Source organism: Saccostrea cucullata, unplaced genomic scaffold (genome assembly GCF_032062105.1).
Source record: "Saccostrea cucullata isolate Sc308-1 unplaced genomic scaffold, CSIRO_AGI_Scuc_v1 ctg28, whole genome shotgun sequence".
NCBI lineage: Eukaryota > Metazoa > Mollusca > Bivalvia > Ostreida > Ostreidae > Saccostrea > Saccostrea cuccullata.
Window position 1 is genome coordinate 363,257 of NW_026939565.1, and position 13,727 is coordinate 376,983.

The window sequence follows — 13,727 nt, forward strand, 5'->3', positions numbered from 1 at the left end:
CTCATTGTGACGTCACGTTAACGCAAGTTTCTTTGTGTATATTTCTACGCGTGAGTATACACAAAAATGACTTTCAAATCAATTTCACATTTGGCTTAGTAGAAAAACATAGCGAATGTAAATATTTCCTTATATTTCAGCATCACAAGCAATATTTCAAAATGTTGGTATTTGACGTATAACCTCTGTGCCAAACAAGAATTTGAAGTCAAAGTATGTGTATTAGAATACCAACAGACAAAGTCAAAATGTGTGATAAATATCTATAAAGGAATATACATGTATACATGACCTCAGGGCACTAATTAGCACCTCTTAATAACTTTTAACACAAGCTGAAGATATTGCAAACAAAAGGTTTAGACGCCATTGAACTACCCATTTTCATATAGATTAATTCATTAAAGAAATCAAAATATAAATTTTATTTGTACACTTTACAAAGATTAATTTGATTCAAAAGTTTTTAAGAAAATGAAAAAGGGAAATATTTAAACAGCAATTTACTTAAAAAGGGAATTATGAGTTAATATTCCTTTTAAGAAATATTACCATCAAAATATTTGTTCCAAAAGATCAGATAACTTTTCTTAAATAATGTTTTTGAGTAGAGGGGGTATTTTAATTTATTTAAATTCAGTGTAATTGAATGAAATTGAAAAGTAATTGTGAATTACATGCCTTTTTTGGAAAGTAATTAATTAAATTACAATTACTTTTAATTGAAAATTTAGCCAATTACACATTATTTTCAATAACATCGAAATTTTTAATTAATTACAGTCAATTACCAATACACATTACCATTACCTCATTCCTGGCTTAACCATTTAGAAAATTTTTCACTATAAATGTTAGCAAAGTAATAACAAATCTGCAGAATTTTTATAACATTTCCCCCACGATAAATCCAGGCTTTTTGACATCCTAGACAGATGCGTTTAAAAAATAAATGGAATTCGTAAATATACTTTCTTTTTTATTGGTCATTTGCAAAATTATTTACTTAAAACATTCTGATTGTAGATACAAGTACCCTAAAGAATCTTGGGTTTCTGATTGACAATATCTGTGTATTTTTTGGAGATCAGGTCAATAAAGTTACATGAGAAGGAGGAAAACAAACTTGATGTGGCCTTCAACATTTCGATATATTGACGACGTTTTATCTTTTAACAATGGAATCTTTCATTCAAAAGTCGACTCAATGTATGCCTATGAACTTGAAATAAAAGAGACCACAGAGTCTGATACCACAGAGTATGACACATCTGTTTCAATTTGTTTATTTTATTAACCAAACATACCAATAAACACTTAATGATAAATGTCATGTTTTCATTTTTTTGATCGTCAACTTCCCTTACTTTTGTAGCAACATACCTGCATCACCTGTATATGCAGTTTATTTTTTCTAGTTGACTGTATACGCAAGGGCATGCTGTACGATTGATCAATTTTTAGAACGAGACTAGCTATGGAAAAACAAGTTGATGAAACAAGGATATCAACAGCCCCCTTTAAACTCATCTTTTTACAGGTTTTATGGTCGATACAGTTACCTTTTCAGCAAATCAACCTATCATTAAGTCATATGCTGACTGGCATTTTTTCATACAAGTTGTTGGGTCATTATTTATACACCAAATTATTCAAGGATTTTCCCGTTGTTTGCGATCATGATAAGGAGTAGACGCGGGTGTGACTGATTATGAGGGGATGCTTACTCGTCAAAGGCACTTGATCCGACCTCTGATGTTTTTGAAGGCGCTTGTATGCTCTGCTAACAATTTGTATTCTTTTAATGGGATTGAGCTTGGATACTGTTCGTTTCGCTATATGGTATTTTAAGATTTCGAAAAATATTATCTAAGAAATATTGTATTTATCCAGTATTTTCAAATTTCTGAAATATTTAAATGCATATTGCATATCAATTGCAGGGATGGGGTCAATAACACGTACTTTAAAAAGTAATTGATCAAATTACAATTACTTTGACTTTTCCTTCAATTAAATTAAAAATAAATTAATGACATGTAATTAATTAAATTACAGTTACTTTACAAAAGTAATTAATTAAAATTACAAATTACATTTTGATTTAAAAAAAAAAAAGAATTATAATCCTTGTCAATAAATAATCAGAACAGGGATCAATCATTTGTTTATAAGCACTGCCGCTGTACAAACAATACAAGAAATAATATATTATAGGCATTGTGTAGCTTTGTTGTTTAAATTATAATTTTTATTCACAAAACATGAAAGAACTATTCGAGATCAGTTTGATGCAGTTTCCTCCACATAAAACCTCAATGTACACAAATTGCATGGGATATGATATATGATTAAAAGGGGGTATTTTGAAAGAGTAAATGAAGGCACAACTGTTACCCTTCAAATTAAATATTTCTTTTGAAGGTAACGTGAACATCTTAAATTGCTATTTATGTTGAACATTTTTACTTCATAAATAATTCTTGAGTAGTACAGGACATAACTTTTTCAAGTACAAAATTCATTCATAAAATTCTGTTAGATGTTTAGACTAGCAGAACATTTTTAATGGAAATAATTATCTCCATGCATTGGCTTTGTCTTCTAAATCATGGAATGAAAACGTCTTTAGAGGAGTTAATTTGTTTTGATTGCAGTTTACAACTGTGATCTGGAAGGCAATTATCTCTTACCAACGAGACAGTACTTAAATCATGACACACACATTCCTTTTCTTTTTCTCGACACACACATTCTTATTCTACTTTGATCAAACAACATGCAGAGATTGAAATATAATAAATGTTTGTTTCATAGCTGGAAGACCTAGAAAAGCGGTGAGAAAATCAGATAAACATAAAACAAAAAAATCAACTTTTATGTAATTAGATTATTATTATAAAATAATCTGTCTTTTGTATACTAGTGATTGAAGGATTGAGGATATTATTTTGCAGTAAAATAAAAGACAGTGAAATGGAGAGGTAGTGATGTCAATAAATCATGAATGCATGTGAGAATAATATAAAGTAATTGAATGTAATTGAAATAGTAATTGAAAATTAATTACATAATATTTTTCAGTGTAATTAATTAAATTACAATTACAAGTAATTGAAAAAATGTTCAATTACAAATTACTTCCAATTACTTAAAAAATGTAATTAAAGTCAATTATAATTACTTTTTTCAATTACCCCATCCTTGCAATCTGTTGCAATAATATTTCTATATAATGGGCTTTGCTTAAGAGCTCTTAGAGTCGATTATAAGTGACGTAAGTGACGTAATTACATGTAGTGTAGTGTATTTATATTCCAGTTTTTGTTATTGAAGTAAGAAAAATTATCATCTCTCAAATCTCGCAAACAAAAGCAAAACGTTATAATCTTTTAAAACAAATTTTATTTATATACAAATTAGAGGAGCAAAATTTAATGGGATTTTTTCCAAAGAATATAAACACTCAAGTGAGGGTTAATCAACCTATTCTTTAAAATTCTGAATTTTTCAAGCATGCAGCTTTTTGATGCTTTGATATTCGTAAAAATAGGACTCGACTTCATTAAAAGCTTCAATATACTTCTAGCATATTAACAAATTGCTGATTTTTTTTTACCATTAACCCTTTTAATTGAAGTTAATTGAAGTTATTCTAAATGAATGTTGATGTATGAGTTGTCATCATTGACTAGACTATAAAAATAACGACTTTATACAAACATTAAATATGCTAATAGCTGTAATCAGCTGCGTTAAATTCAAACATTTTCTTCCCTCTAACTTTAACCAATAAAGTTACCTGAAAACTTTATTAACTGATGTTAATGTTTTACTCATCATTTTATAATTTAATTATATTTTGAAATCTCTCTCTCTCTCTCTCTCTCTCTCATTTGCGTATACACGGAAGACTCTACCATTTTCAAGAGTTACTTTATTGCTTATCATTAACATTTTAAGACAATTAAATTAATAATTACAAAATGTTACAAAAATTACTACCTTCTACTCCTAAAAGTAAGTATTCAGCAAAAACACTGTGCTTCTTTAAAAAAAAATTCTTTGCTTTCCACTTTCCCTAAAAATGGGGAATGTAAATTTGGGTCTATCTGTCCATCTGCCTAGCTGTAAGTCTGTGTGACATTTTTTCCCCGGACGATATCTTTAAAACAATTTATGCTGAGTGGGCTTTTTAGAGACTTTTCCACCACAAAGTCCATACAAAATAAACTGCACAATATGGTTTCCTGGTGATACTTTAGTTACTCGTCCCCTTTTGATTTTGCAATGAAACCTTATATTTTTAGTCAGTATGATATCAGATAAAAAGATTTAATTGATTCGAGATCAAAGGATGAAACATATGGAGATAAAGAACTGTATTCAAGATCAAAAATCCATAAGAAATACAGTATATGAGCAGAGCAAACACGGACCTCCAAAACATCAGAGGTGGGATCAGATGCCATGGAGGAGTGAGCATCCCCTGCAGACAGGTCACACACGCCGTATGTTCCTTCTCTTTACGAAAAAATCTGTCGTCAATTCAGTGTATAAAAATGAACTAACAATTAGTATGAAAAACGCAAATCAGCATTTGACTTAATGATAAATTGTATTTTTTGACTAGGTCATTGTATCGACCATAGAACTTACGAAATGGTTACTTTAAACGAGACTACTGATATTCTTGTTTCATCAACTTGTTTGTCAATAATTTACCTCGTTTAGAAACTGTTCATAAGTACAGCATGCTCTTGCGTATCAAATCAACCGAGATATATAAACTCCGTATGCAGATGATTAAGGTATATTGCTGCATAAATACTTGGGAAGATGACGATTGTAAAGTTAAAGTCATCAAGTTTATCATAGAGTTGGATGTTAGATTACCATTAACGTTTTTTTCAAGTAAAATATCCAAATGTGAAACAGATGTGTCAGACTCTGTGTTATCTTTATTTCAAGCTCACCGGGATATATCGTATCGATATGGTCGATACAATGACCTTGACAGCAAATACAATTTATCATTGAGTCAAATGCTGACTGACGTTTTTCATACTAATTGTTAGTCCATTATTTATACACTGAATTGACGACGGATCTTGCAATAACTATTGTTAATTGACAATACGTCGATCGTCGATAATTGAAGGCCACAGCAAGTGTTTTCTTCTTTTCACGTACAGGATCTTGGCAAATTAAGATGAAAAACAAGATTCGAAAATTTAAATATTGCAAGCATATATTTCGTTTAATTTAGTCCATTCAATGATTAAGCATATACCCACAGATATATCTACATCAAGCTAATATATTTAACAACATAAGCAACTAGAATTGATAGTTACATAAAGTTGTTGAATCATCCGTTATTATCAGTAATTAATATGAAGCATCCAAAAAAATCAAACGAGCTTACAAAGAGAACTTGTGTCTTTCGTTTTAATAAAAAAAGAGGATGAGAGATGTGGAAAATTTGAACATGTTTGAATATTTGAACTAAATATCAACAATTAAATTAAAACCTTACAAAAATGACAAAAACCTTGAGCACTGAATTGACTGCAAGGGTGGGTAATCTCTCTTAATGTTCCATAGTTTATGATTTTTTATAGACCATTAAATATGTACAAAACCCAGATACCATTATCAACATTCGAGCTATAAAGATTTAAGAAACTTTGTTATTTTTTCATTTTCGACACTTGCGATACATTACAAAAGCTTTTTAGTAAAATTCTTTTAATTTTCAGATTTATTTGCCCCAATTATCACGGAACTGGAGAATACTATTTTTGCTCTGTCCGTTCGTTTTTCTGTTTGTCTTCATAAACTTAAACCTTAACCATAAGGGTCGAGTCTCAGTTTTCATTTTTCACGTATGTATAGCTTGTCACATGACTTCCAATAAGATTCAACAGATTTAATCACTTGATCTTGACTTTGGAGTTTGTCCAAATTTTGCAAAATTTTACCAAAAACCTTGGCAATAACTTCTATAGTGTTTATGGTAGGGATTTCATACTTACTTTATTTGTGTATTTCATGTGAAAAAAATTACTTGGGTTCAAACATTTTTTACCTTGACCTTTGATTTTGAAGCACTTTTAAAAACCTAAATCTTCTTATAATAATATCTTTTGGAAAGTTGAAGCAATTAAGAACTTTCATATTATAAATATGAATTTCTTGTGACAAGTCTTTCCCATGTGTACTAACAACTTCAACAATTTAAGCTTGACCCTGGAGTTTGACTAACTTTTAAACAATTTTAACATTGGCCATAACGTTTGAGCAGTTGTTGCTAGGGCTTTCATTTAGTACAGTATATTTCTTGTGATGTGTTTTCCTTGGGTAGCGACAACTCTTGGACTCTATTCTGCGAGTTTCGCCTACTTTCGGAAACCTTTAAGTTTTGCATTAACCTTAGAAATGTTAGGTCAAGGGGTTTTAAATGGTGTACTTTTGTCAAAAAGAAAATATTCCATTTGTTACAAACAATTCTAACCCTTTTACCATGTTCTTTGGTTTGACCTCTTATCGAAAAACAAGTCTTGGCCAAAGCTATTGAATGATTTTTGCTTGGGCTTTCATATATTACATTTCTATTTCTTGTAAAAGGAACTCGCTTTGGATATCAATACTTTTTGTAATTTAATTGACCTTGTATTTTGACCTACTTTTAAAATACTTAAGCAAAGTTCATATCTTTTGATTGGTTGGTGCCAGAGCTTTCATATTTTGCTCGTATATTTCTATGGTTACCACTATTCTGACCTTTTGACATTGATCTCGAAGTTTGACTTCTTTTGATAAAGATTTCAATCTTAGTCAAATCTTTGAACTGTTTGTGCTTTGGCTTTATGTCTCCAACCTTTCAGGAGCTATATATATATATCTGTACGTGATTCGTTTCAACATTCGTATTAAATAAAGTGCTTGCTACATTTCATCACTGATATGAGAACGAATTTTACATGATAATTATACAGTTGTAAATGGCATTAAAATTCGATAAACAAACAATATTGATTTTATATTCCATATCTTACGAATCAGTTTAATGTGATCTCAGTCTCATTTCCGAATGGAAGGTAATGGAATAGAGATATACGACTCCCCGAATCAGCTACGCACTATAAAGTAATGTTTTCAAGTGGAAAAATAAAGCATTGAATTTTAATGTATTAGAATACAGGGGAAATAATGTCTAATGATTAACCTGTGGAAGATATTGATTATGTGATTGTAGCTTATAGAATCTCACCTACAGTAGAAATATTTTCAATTTCTCTTAATCCTGCCAAATTGACCGAAAATTAAAGTGACTAAAAGAAAGGGACTTGAAAAGTAAAAAAAAAAGAAGACTTTATTAAGGTAGATGCTTTATTGAAAATTTTTGATTTCAGAATTTTTAATCGTTTAAAAAAAATGTTTTTATTACTTACAACATAATTATACATATATATTGTGCAGATCTCGTTTTTTTTGTCCTCTCAGTGGTATTTTTTAAATTAAAAATACAGTTGTTAAATTGCCATCAGGGATCTTAAACAGAGTATTTAGCAATTATTTTGCGACAAATATTTGATCTTGGCAAAAAAAAAAAGATAAGATGATTAATGTTTTTTCTTAAAATTGGAAATAATAGGGAATTTAATTCGATGAAAATGTAACTCAGTCACACATATTGTGGAACCTGCAACAAAAACAAGATAACACCACCAAATAACTTCATTATAAATAAAAATTGCGTAGAAAACAAATCATCATTTCATTTCATTACAAAAACAATTAGATCTATGGTTTAAATATTGCGCAGTTTCTAATTAAAAGAGACCTTCTTATTTAAAATCGCAAAAGAGTTTTTGCGTCTTTGTGGAAAAAAAATAATCTGCAAGTCTTGCAAAGAAATCAAAATGTTACTTCAATATGATTTGAGTATATCTTCCTTCATATTTCATATACCCTCTCTGAAGAGAAACTGCAAATTTTTAAAACTTACACCATAAGATGTAAACATGTACAATCAACAATGAATTCTTGACAATTTCATCTGCACAGTGTCTGATTTGAAAGACTTATCTGCTTTTTTATGAATGATCCGTCATTCCATCTAAGACAAAAGGTAACCACTCGAAACACTCAAGTTGAAATCAAACATTTACATACGATTAGAAAGTATCATATTACAGAAATATCATCCTTACCCTGCAATGGTTGGGAATTCTACCAGATCGGGGTAGTTGTTCTTCATGTCGTCGGACATCACTGAGTCGGATCCAGCATATTCTATGTCCACGTTGTTCTGGATTGCAGTCTGACCATTTCCACTTCCAATGGCATCATAATCCATGAAGAGAGAAACAGTGGACTGTCTGAGAGCCTTGTAAGTAGGCATCCAAGTCTTGTATACCTGACTGGGAAAGCTCGCACCCTTTCCTCGAAGATTTATCTCTGAAATCCCCAAACTAAACATGATTGTAAAAATCAGACAAATTTGATATCCTCTCATCATAGTGTATCCATCGCGTAACATCTTGATTCACATATTAAACCCTAAATGGACTTCCTCCTTGATGCTTATATTAGTCCACGACAGTGATTCAAGCTGATATCAAAGTAACTGGAATTTAAATCAATTGGTTACGCTGAATGTTTGACATCAAACACTACGAAAAATGGACTAATGTCACCCTATTTTCAACAGTTATTCCATCTTTTACCTTATCATGCCCTCTGAAACGTGAACTTTTTCAACGGAACAATGTGACTAATTAATATTTAAAGACCGAATTATGCTCCTCTTATACAAACATATTTTGTAGTTCAAAAAAGTTATTGTTTTCATTTTGACCCAAAAACAAATCCATATGAAATATTTTCGATTTTGTCGACATTGTTCTTGTTTAGTTGTTAAACAAATACAATAAATATTTCATATTCATTTCAGATTACGCGAGTGTGGTAACGTCCATCAATTTATATCGGTCTCGTTGTGGGGAGATGTGGAAGAAGTAAACATTATTTCTTATTTTCATCTAAGAAAGGATTTCTGCTAATGGTATTAATTGGGGTATTGTTTTGTGATTATTAGTAAAAAAATGAATGCCAAAGATTTAATGGCAAAATATAATTACATATATGCATCATCACCAAAGATCCAAACCAGACTGAAATCACTGTAATTGCAATGAAATTTAAAGCATTTTTTGCCGGAGTATTCAAGAATTATATTAAGTTTTCCTAGATAAATCAAAGATACTAGTAATCCTATTTATCCATTAGTTATGTTCATTTTTTTTCTTTTGTACAAAGATTAACTGTCTAACAAACAACGATGTAAACATATCATTATTATAGAGCAATCATCTGACAATAATTTGTGTAATTTCCTGGTATCAGATAAAATATTGACATAAACATTTACAACTGCAATGCATACAAAAACTCTTTTAAGTTGTCGTCTTTGTTGATATATCGGCAAAATCAATGTACTTCTCTGTGGAAATGAGAAATAACTAAATCGTCCCATCAAGTGCCAGGTAGAACTAACGACCTGGGTTTTTTTCTATACCACTCTGAAATACAGAAATGTGTCGTAAAATTTTCCTTGTATGGTGAAAATAAGAAATTCAAAATCCTTTTTTTTTTGCAAATTTACAAGACACTTCAATTAATTTTACAAAAGATGAAATGGTTACTGTTTCGATCAAACAAATAACTAAATTCTACGACAAACGAGATGACTTCAGCTTTTTTTTTTATCTTAACTAGTTTACTAGTCAAGAGCATGTTCTGAAAACGATCAATTTTATACTACGGCAGGCTTCTCACACATAAGTTGATGTCACAGGGATTTAAACATCCTCGTTTAAGGTCAGCATCTAATAATTTTTTGGCCGTTATAACTTAGCAGCAAATAAAGCTTATCACTGGATTATATTTTGGTTGACTTGTTCCATACCAAATTTGTCGGCCTTGTTTTTATATTGAATTTGATTACGGTATGTTCCAACTTAATAAAACCAAGTGCTCACAGAGGATACTAGGCACCTGATTCTACCACTCACCATGTTTGTGCCCTGTTCACTGCACAATCAAGCATTTCAGCTGAAATATAGAATGCCTTTAATAATGCTAGAAACAGAATTAAATTCGAAAGGTAACATTTGGGTACAGATCAGATTGCTTTACACAAAGTCAAATGATGTATATATAAGGCTTATGGTCAAAGTGGACTCGATATCCTAATGTACTTCTTTGTTTACAAACATTAATTTAAACATAATTACTCGTTGTTGTTTTTTTTTTAAATGATAAATATTTTCTAATGAAAAACTACTTGGACTTGACCGATTTATGCCTAAAATAGGTATATTTAAAGTATGTATAACAAATACAAATGATGTAGTCTTTTTTGATTTATTTAAAATATGTTGCTTGTTTATTCAAACTAGAGTTCAATCAATATTCATAAATCTTTAAGATCTTAATGTTTGCGTATACTTAAAAACCATGTTCTCTGTTACTATTCATTGTATTCTGGATTAGATTTATTGATGATTTTTCGACTTTTGGATTTTTCTATTTTCTCCATGCGTAAAATATTGAAAAATTTTTATGCAATTTTAAACTAAAATATTATACGACTCTATTGGTTAAAACGTGGGATATTCTAGTAATTATAGAATCTACATAAAATTAATAAGATGGCCCTGGGGACTATTTTGAAATCTTTGCGTGACTTCTGTATATATTTGCTGTTAAAAAGAGATGATCGTCAGTTTGTTTAACTTTATAAGTTCTTATGAAGCCATACCTTTGAAAATATATACAAGATTTCCTGGTATTTCATGTAGATTTTATCTTTTATAATCAATTTACTATATTTAAAAAAGTGAATTGTTCTTTAAATCGCAGAACAGGACTTGAAAAACATTACATTTAGCATTTTTGACAACTTCTTCAAGAAGTTTCGAATTTTTTTTTTCCTCTGGTAAATAAAAAAGTTTCTGATTTTTTAAGTTAGCATGACAAATGTTCACTCTCATTCAAAGAAAGAAATGTAAAGCAATTTTATGGAACTGGGCGAAGTAATATGACTCTAAAGCGGCAAATAAAATCATTATTCAATAGAATTATTGACATTCCAAAAAAGAATCAATGAATTAAAAATAACTTACGTGCATTGTCAATCAAACTTTAAGAATTGTTAATTACTAACAAAAGGTCTATTTTTGTCATTTTTGCAGTAATACTTTAGGAACTGCCCGAAGTATATTCTCTTGCCGAGATTTTGTTTAAAAGGTACTTGCCAATGGCATCCTGGTACCAATGAAAATTTAATAAGCTACTAGTAGATATTTCACTCTGGACAAATTGCATTAAATATTAAATAGCATGATATTCCAAGTAAATGCTCAGACTTAACAATTTTCTATCATTTTAATATTCACGTGGCATCTTACAAAATTAAGCAATTTATGAGCAATTCATGAGTGAGTGCCAATGACTTGGTATTATGTTAAACAATTTTAATTTTATTTACATGTCTATTTTTTTTGTTCATATAATACCATATACCATTCATGATTTTTTCACTCATATTAAGACGTTGTTTTCCATATATCTCCATATCTTTCATTTCACTCACGTTTTTGTAGTCATAAGAAGCAGAATTTATTCAAAATCTTTTACATGAAAAGAGAAAAAAACACTTACTGTGGCCTTCATCTCGATATTTAGATATATCGACGATGTATTGTCAATTAACAATAGTTATTGCCATTCTTATATCGATACATGTATATCCCGATGAGCTTGAAATAAAAGATTCCACAGAGTCTGACACATCTGTTTCATATTTAGATCTTTTACTAGAAAAAGACGTTAATGATAATCGAACAACAAAGCTTTGTGATAAACATGATGACTTTAACTTTTCAATCGTCATCTTCCCTTACTTATGCAGCAATATACCTTTCATCACCTGCATACGGAGTTTATATCTCTCAGTTGATTCGATACGGAAGGACATGTTCTACGTAAGATGAATTTCTTTAAAAAAACGAGGAAAATTATTGACAAACAAGTTAATGGCGAAGAATATCAGCAATCTCGTTTAAAATCATCATTTCGTAAGTTCTATGGTCGATACAATGACCATGTTAGCAAATACAATTTATCATTGAGTTAAATGCTGACTGAGGTTTTTCATACAAATTGTTAGTCGACTCCATTATTTATACACTGAATTGACGACAGATTTCTCCGTTATTTCCCGATCATGACAAGGACCATGTGTGACCGGTCGGCAGGGGATGTTCAATCCTCCATGGTACCTGATCCCACCTCTGATGTTTTATAGGTCCTTGTTTGCTCTGCTCCTATTTTTTATGGACTTTTGATCTTGAATACTGTTCGTTATCTCCATATATTTCATTAAAAATTCGAAATGTTATTGTTTATCAATAGGACACCATTACACTTTTTTCTCTGAAAAAAAAAATGAATTGCAAAACAGTATTTGAAATTCAGGGAAAAATTCTTTTTTCTTATATAAAGAATTTTTATCCCAATTTGACCCCCCAGGGTAAAATAAAAAATTCCGAAACATTATTGCACATTTACAGGTCACTCCTAATTATATTCTAAAATATAAATAATGGGCTACTGAAAAAAATTAAAAGAAGTTTAGGGAACCAGGGTTTTGTAGAAAAAACAAGACTTTTTGACTCCGTGGTCGAATTTAGTACAAAAAACAAAGGGCATACAATTGTTATGAACAAAGACAACCATAATACGACCCAGTGGTAAGTTATGTTTCTAATAATTATAATGACCATAAAAGTTAGTACAAATTTTTGGTTAAAAGGAGGTTTTTCAAATTCCTGCAACATCAACTTACGTGTATCGGTTTAAAACCGACCTTGCTCTGAGTTAAGTACTCTTGAGAAGCGAATTATCTTGAAGATATGAACGCCATATGCAGATGATAGTGGAAAAACATATGAATAAGGAAAGTTAACGATGGAAAAGCTAAAATCATTTCGTTTGTAATAAAATTCAGAGGTTAAGTTGGCCTTTGTCGATTATACTCAGTAAAACATCAATAGATAAGACATATAGCTCAACATACTTTTTAAGCTCACATGGTTTTTCGCACAAATTAAGGTCACATTGTTGTAATAAAAATTACCATTTTCGAACTGCAGTACAATGACATACCCCTACGTTATATTACATATATAATGTTCAAGCGTAGATGTCTTTTAAAATTATTATCTTAAGTTTCCAAAGTGGATGTTTTTAAGGGGAATGTATATGTATATGGTACGATGTTTCGACTATACGATTCTACCAAGGTTTTTACAAATTGTATAAAACGAGCTTTCCTTGATACCATGTAGTTGAAATTCTTTAATTTTCTTCTTAAAGATGAGTAGTTTTTAAAATTCTTTGTTTCTTTACCATACTTCTCTTGGTTTTGTCGAAATGTAGCGCCGAAAAGGAATAACATTGCAGAAGGAAACCATACTAAAGGGTACGATAATGAAGTATTGTTTATTTTTTTTAAATAGTAAATTCCTACTATGAAAAGGAAAATTTCTCTGCATTTATGGTTTGAAAGGTTAGAAATTTGCAGTGGGATGAATCTCTCATGATTCTAGATTTTAGAAGTTGACTCTGAAAAATCCAACCTTATTCACATACAA